Genomic DNA, 7,751 nt, shown 5'->3' with positions numbered 1-7,751 from the left:
ATCGCCTGCGGGAAGAAGCTCCTCCTCAGTCTCTCTGTGTTGGTCTTCAGGGAGCGGAATCGCTTTCCTGACCTCAACAGAGAGAACAGTCCGTTGTTGGGATGGCTGAGGTCCTTCACGATCTTCCTGGCCTTGGTCCAGCACCGCCTGCTGTAGATTGAGTGCAGGTCAGGGAGCTCGGAGCGGATGGTGCGCTCAGCTGATCGCACAACCCTCTGTAGAGCTCGTCTGTCCTGCATGGTGCTGTTCCCGAACCAGGTTAAGATGTTTCCCGTCAGGATGCTCTCTATGGTGCACGAGTAAAAGTTCCTGAGCACCTTGGAGGGCAGTTGGAAGTCTCTCAAGCGTCTGAGGTGGTAGAGACGCTGACGGGCCTTTTTCACCACTGTGTTGATGTGACAGGACCATGACAGGTCCTGTGTGATGTGAACTCCGAGGTATTTGAAGCTGTCCACTCTCTCCACTGGGCACTCGTTGATGACAGGGGTCTGGTAGTTCCTCTCCTGCTTAGTGCTGAAGTCCACTATCAACTCCTTTGTCTTACTGACGTTTAGAAGGAGGTTGTTCCTCTGGCAAGGAGGTTGTTCCTCTGGCACCAGTTCTCCAGATTCCTAATCTCCTTCAGGTAGGCCGTCTCGTTGTTATCAGAGATCAGGCCCACCACAACGGTGTCGTCAGCAAACTTGATGATGGTGGTGGAGCTGGTAGTGGCCACACAGTCATATGTGTACAAAGAGTACAGCAGGGGGCTCAGAACACACCCCTGGGGGGCTCCAGTGCTGAGAGTGGTGGAGGCTGAGACATGTCCGCCCATCCTTACTGCCTGTGGTCTGCCAGTTAGGAAGTTGGAGATCCACTGACACATAGATGAGCTGAGTCCCAGATGCTCCAGCTTGGTGGTGAGTGTGGAGGGAATTATGGTATTAAATGCAGAGCTGTAGTCTATGAAGAGCATTTTAACATAATTCCCCCTTCTAGTGTCCAAGTGAGTGAGTGATGTGTGGAGGAGATGAGAGATGGCATCATCTGTGGAACGATTTGGACGGTAAGCGAACTGTAGTGGGTCCAGTGTGTCTGGTAGTGAAGAAATGATGAAGTCTCTGACCAGGCGTTCAAAGCACTTCATCACTACTGAGGTGAGGGCTACAGGGCGATAGTCATTGAGAGAAGCAGGGTGGGGTTTCTTCGGGACAGGAACAATGATGGACTCTTTGAAGCATGTGGGGATCACCGACTGAGATAGAGAGATGTTGAATATCTCAGTGAACACAGGAGCTAGCTGGTATGCGCAGTCTCTTAGGATACGACCTGGGATGCCGTCTGGGCCTGCTGCTTTCCTGGTGTTCACTCTCTTGAAGGCTCTCCTTACTTCATGCTCGGAGATGACGAGCACGTTTCCAGTGCTGGCAGTATCTTCCTGTCTGCAGCCGTTAGCGCCGCTAACACTAGCATTGTTGGAGTCCTTAGCTGCAGCCTCGAAGCGAGCATAGAAAGTGTTCAGCTCGTCTGCCAGAGTCACGGCCGCGTTCGTCATACCGGTTGTTGGTGCTTTATAGTCCGTTATTGTCCTTAGTCCCCGCCACAGGCTCCTAGAGTCACTCTGTTGGAGTTGTGACTCTAGTTTCCTCCCGTAGCGCTGCTTCGCCTCTTTCACCGCCCTCCGCACGTTATATGACGCGGCTTTGTACGGGTCCATGTCCCCCGTCGTGAGTCCCGTGTTGTAGGCAGCGGTGCAGGATCTCAGAGCGTCGCGGATGGTTTTATCCACCCACGGCTTCTGGTTGGGAAACGTTGTGATAGTCTTTGTCTCCACGGTATCATCCGCTAGTTTCCCGATGAATCCCACAACCGCTTCCGTAAACACGTTGACATCATCATCGGAGCTGTTTCTGAACATGCCCCAGTCTGCGTCATCGAGTGCGTCCTGTAACGCGGCCACCGATTGATCAGTCCAGCGCGCGACCTTCCTCTGAACCGGAACTTCCTGTTTCAGCCTTTGTTTGTATTTTGGCATGAGGAAGATGGCGGCGTGATCAGATTTGCCAAACGGGGGGCGGGGTTGTGCCTTGTAGCCGTCCTTGACCGTAGTGTAGCAGTGGTCCAGTGTCCTTTCACCTCTGGTGGGGCAGGTGATGTGTTGATAAAAGTTCGGCGCTGCGCGTTTGAGGTTGGCGCTATTAAAGTCCCCCGTCACAATAAGCGCAGCGTCCCGGTGTTGTGTCTGGTGCGGTGTGAGTGCCTCATGCAGCTCGCATAAGGCGGTGACCGTGTCCGCTTGTGGTGGAATATAAACGGCACTTATAATGACCGATGTAAATTCCCGAGGTAGATAAAAAGGACGACACATGATGGACAGTAGTTCCAGATTTGGTGTGCAGGAGCGTGTGAGAGGAACAACGTTCGCACTGTTGCACCAGTTGTTGTTCACCATTAAACACATGCCGCCTCCCCTTGACTTCCCCGAGTCCCGTGTCCTGTCCATGCGGTGAACCGAGAAGAACTCGGCCGGCTGGATGGCGTGGTCCGGCACCGCTGGGTTCAGCCATGTCTCGGTGAAGCAGAGGAGATTGCAGTCCCGAATGTCTCTCTGGAACTTTACCCTGGCCCTGAGGTCGTCAAGCTTGTTCTCCAGTGACTGGACGTTGGCGAGCAGGATGCTAGGCAGAGGTGTGCGGTGTGCACGAGCTCTCAGCCTGTTCCTGACGCCGGCTCGCTTCCCTCTAGGCCGCCGCCGCTTCCCTTTGTTCTCCCTCAAGATCTCACTCGGCCAGCTCGGATCCGGAGTTAAAAACTTCGAATTGTGAGTACATTGTAAACCAATAGAAACAAGAGTGTCACTGTCATACCTAATGTACCCAATGGTGATGATTTTGCCGATTTAGAAACGCTGAAAACTAACTTAAAAAACAAAGACAAAGAAAAAGTGGTCGGAGCAGTCGTGACGGCAGTCGACCTCACCGGCGCCATCTTCTAATCCCTTCCCTAATACTTCGAGCTCCTCAAAACTCTTCCCTGGTTGCTTTTTATCAGCTTTTTATCAGCTTTGCTTAGGATCAAGAGTTCTTCCAGATGATGGGTCATGATACCTGAAGAGCAGAGGTGTGAGGAAGGCTGCTGAGTGTATGTCTGACTCCAGAGAGGAGCAGAAGAGGCAGGCGGGGATAGGACAGGATGCAGTGATGGGGGTGGCAGCTCATTGCCCAAGGGGCAGGTTGGTCTTCAGTCCATCAATCATTCATTCATTCCTCAGAGGAGCGCCTGCTGGGCCATCACATTGCCCGGATCAGTGTGTTCATGTTAGATCACATGATGACCTCAGCGCTCACTTCCTCTGTGTCCAGTTTAAACTTTGTGGATCATTTAGGATAGCATGTTAGTGCGGTGGGTTGGCCTGTGAAAACGGAGCTGTTATCACCTGGTGAAGCTGCGGTGAGGTATCACTAAACTGTTCATGAGCCCCAGCTGGGAACCAGTGAGCTGTCCTGGGTTTCTGTGGGAGTCCCAGGACCTGAAGCCCTGTCTCATGGGAAATGTCCTCTAAGAGAGCCAAATGAAACCTTGCTGTACTCACAGCTGATTCTTTTCTTTTTTTTTTTATATCATATTTGTATTTATTTTTTCCTTTATACAAAATAGAAAAAAAAAACCAACTACCACAACAACAACAAAAAGAGAAAAAAAAACAACACAATAAGCAGTCTGAGACATGTAAACAGAAAACTAATACAGTATAGATAATTCGGTCTACCACGCATTACAGATTTGTCCTGACAGACTCAACCCGCCATTGGAGTGGGGCTGCCCCTCTCACTATGGTTTTCTTCAGATCATCAGGTAAGTAATCCAATAGCAGGCGCCATATATCCAAAGAAATATCATCATTGCCACTTAATTTTGCACTCAGTCTTTCCATTGGTAAAACTCAAAAGATTTCTTTAAACCACTGAGTTATTGTTGGTGGTTTTTCATTAATCCAATTGAAAACAATACATTTTCTTGCCAAAAACAATAATTTACATAATAGTTTATATTTGTTTTTATCTGGAAATTTGTTCAGAATTGGCAGCCCCAATAAATACTGAGCTGGATCTTTTTGTATTCTGCTTCTAAATATACCTTTTAATTCTTTTGTTACACAGAGCTAGAATTTTAAAATTTTTGAGCAAGTCCAAAGACAGTGCAAGTAGGACCCTGCCACAGATTTACATTTAGTACATTGTGCTGACCTGCTCGGATCAATTTTATCCAGAAAAATAGGCGTTCTATACTGTCTATGTAAAATTTTATATTGTGTTTCTTTAAATCTGTTACTAAGAAATAAAGAATGCACAGATTGTATGCACTCACTCCAGGCATGATCATCACAATGACACTGGAGGTCACCCTCCCAACTCCTAATCAGTTTTCCAATATTATGTTTGTTATAACCTTGTAGTGGATTAAAAAATTTAAAAAATTAAGACGGACTTTTGCGAGATCTCGCAAAAGTCCGTCTTAATTTTTTTTTCTCCCATGTCCCCTGCGGGGCTCCGTACAGAACAGCTGATTGTTCTGTAAATAGTTTGAAATGTTTATTTAAAAATGCCTTGGCTGCATTTAAAAAAATAGCTGCCAAAACTTTGTTGTTTGCCAAACTGAGTTACTTTTTTTGAAGAAGTAACTATATAATTAATTGCCCAGCTTTGGTGATTATATACTATATTTTGCAGACAGAGAGCTACAGGACTCTCTCCCAGACCACAAACTCATAATACCAGTCAGAGCTTTTTTTAAAGAAGAAAGAAAGTTGTGTTTTCAAAATTGGAGTTCAAGTTATTTTTACTTCCAATAGTGTTAACATCCTACACAGGTCAATGAATAGATTTTTTTTTTTACATTTTCATTGTAAGTGGGCTAAGGCAGTTAATTAAAAGTAGTCTAACATAAATGTAAATGCTGTAATTTGATTATTTTAATAAACCATGTAACTTGGATGGATTAGATGCCGGCGTGACCACGGTGCACACGTCTGCTGTTGCTCACAGTGGTCCAGGAGACCGCTCAGGGAGTTTGTGTGTTCGCTCAGACACATGAAAAATTAGAGGGAACATTGCCCACCACATGTATTCCTGCACCAAACCATCTCTGAAATACTGCACTTTTCATTCCCGGTGTAAAGTGCCGATTATTTATAAAAGGTGTTAAATAACTCAGTATAAGATTACTTTCAGTGTATTTGTTCATATCATGCCATGTTTTTAATTAAGTATCAATCATTACTTTGTTATGTTTTTTAATATATTTACTCACTAGTTCGCTTAGGAGATTAAATGGCGAACATGTCCAGGCTTCTAGGGGGTTCTCTGTCTCTTTTAGATATGCGTGGATCCATTCATGTATAACTCTACTATGACATGACCAGTTATACCGCAAAATGTTAGGAAAGGCAAGACCCCCTTTATCTTTGGGCAGCTGTAACGTTTTCCCCTCCAAATAAACCTTGACAGATCTTTTTCAATTTCTTTTACAATTTTTTTGGTAAGAGTTATTGGGAGCATTTGTAAAGGATATAAAAGCCGTGGCAACACATTCATTTTAATTAAATTTATTCTCCCCATCCAGGAGACCAGGAGATCCATCCATCTAGAAAGATCTTGTTTGACACTGTTTCAATATACTTTTTATATCAGGTGAAATGTGTATCCCCAAGTACTTAAATCCAGAATCCGACCAGATAAATGGGATGTTGCATGTCATAGGCAAATTTCCCAGTGGCATAGCAATAGTTTTGGTCATATTAACCTTATACCCGGACAAATATCCAAAAGTTTCTGTAATAGATAATACAGAGGGTATAGAATCCTGGGGATTGGTGACAAACAGCAGAACATCGTCTGTGTATAGTAACATTTTAAATTCAAATCCTTGAATTTGGTATCCAGATATACTTTGATTATTTCTAATGGCCTCAGCCAGTGGTTCAATTACTAAAGCGAAAATTAATGGGGAAATCGGGTCCCCCTGTCTTGTTGATCTCTGTAAACAGAATTCTGATGATTTAAAACCATTAACTACAAGACATGCTCTTGGGGTGACATATAACAATCTGATCATGTCTATAAACCCCCTGCCCAAGCCATATTTCTCCATTAAAGCAAACATATAAGTCCACTCCACGCGGTCAAAAGCTTTTTCCGCATCAAGTGATACAACAAGTCCTTGTGTTTTGGTTACATTGGAGTGTTCTATAATATTCAGTAATTTTCTCATGTTTGTAATTGATTCTCTATTCTTGATAAAGCCCGTCTGATCTGCCTTAATAAGCTTAGGTATATAATTCTCTAGTCTGCTGTATTTTAGACAAAAGTTTGCTGTCAACATTTATTAAACTAGCTGACTGATTCTGATTCTTGGACCTCACTGGAGAAGCTTTACATGATTTATAGTCGAGAATAATCGTTCTTTATGATCCTCTGTCTAAAACAAGCTCCTGAGCAAGGAGTCAGCTTCCTTTTCATGCTGACATGCTTTTTTTTAAATGCTCTTTTTTTCTAGAGTGAATATTGGCCTTGAAAACAATGAACACCTGACAGCAAACATTCAAACATTAACGGCCTGGAGGCCAACACAGTCACCTGACGATATGGCTGCTGTCCTGTTAACTGCACTATCAGAGCCTCCAAGCTGGCTTAGCTCCAGCTTTGGTGTGCTGTTAAATTTGAGGACTGTGATCGGATGTGATTGATCAGCAGGTCTGTGGGTGCAGATTCTCATGTGAACACCTCCACAAACAAGAATGAGCTTGTTTCTGGGCAGAACGCTAACACCAAGGCTCAAAGATACTTCCAAAACCAGTGAGTGGAGTCAGGAGAGAAGTCACTGAGAGTTGAGCTCACTGCATCTGTCATTTAAAAGTTATGTGCTTCAACCCTGAACTCTGACCTTCAGCATGGCTGCAGTCACTGGGGAGCCTGATCTGGGGTCCAGCAGAACGGAGGAAAGAAAGAGCTCCAGCTGCAGACTCAACTGGCAGCTGTTTCCTCCTCTGCGTCCAGCTGTCGATGACATCATTTCTCAGACACTTCATACATGCGCGCACACACACACACAAATGCTGCTCAGCGTGGTGTCTGAGGCTTCCATGCAGCCACTTAGAGAAACCCTCAGAGAGGAAGTTTCTGACTTTCACAGTAAATTAGTCCGGGGGGTGATGGAACGGCTGGAGTTCGGCTGTTACGATTCCTCTGTTTCTGGGCTGTGACGAGCTCAGAGCAGCACAAACACTCACAGATGAGCTGATAAACTCACCTGAGCTCTGCCAGACGTCCTCAATCTGCTGCAGTTTAATCTGCAGATGGCTGACAGAGGGAACGGGAGCCCACTTACCCCCTGAGTTTGAGGGAGGAGGAGTAGATGTTTAGACTTAAACTTTGGAAAAATGTCAAAGCCCTCAGCTGTGAATTTAAAGAGCTGTGTAATAAATAGGATGAAAATAAATCTCCACGTGTTGATGTTCTCCAGCTGTTTTTAATCTGCTCCCTGCGAGGCAGACACTCAGGGTTCAGGTGTTTTTTTCAACTCTTGGCTCTGTATGATGTCACACAGACAGGATATCCCTATATAAAGTGAGGTTTCCCCTCACCTGCTACACCTGCTTTATGCCAGCGGCCTCACAAACGCCAGAAGTGACATCACAGCTGAAGATAGGGCTCTGCGGTTGTGTCTGTCTTTGCCACCATCTCGGCAGTATGTGAGGAGCTCAGAGGTTACAG

This window comes from Simochromis diagramma, unplaced genomic scaffold (genome assembly GCF_900408965.1).
Source record: "Simochromis diagramma unplaced genomic scaffold, fSimDia1.1 OVJJ01000293.1, whole genome shotgun sequence".
NCBI classification, from domain to species: Eukaryota; Metazoa; Chordata; class Actinopteri; order Cichliformes; family Cichlidae; genus Simochromis; species Simochromis diagramma.
This window is presented reverse-complemented; position numbering follows the sequence as displayed.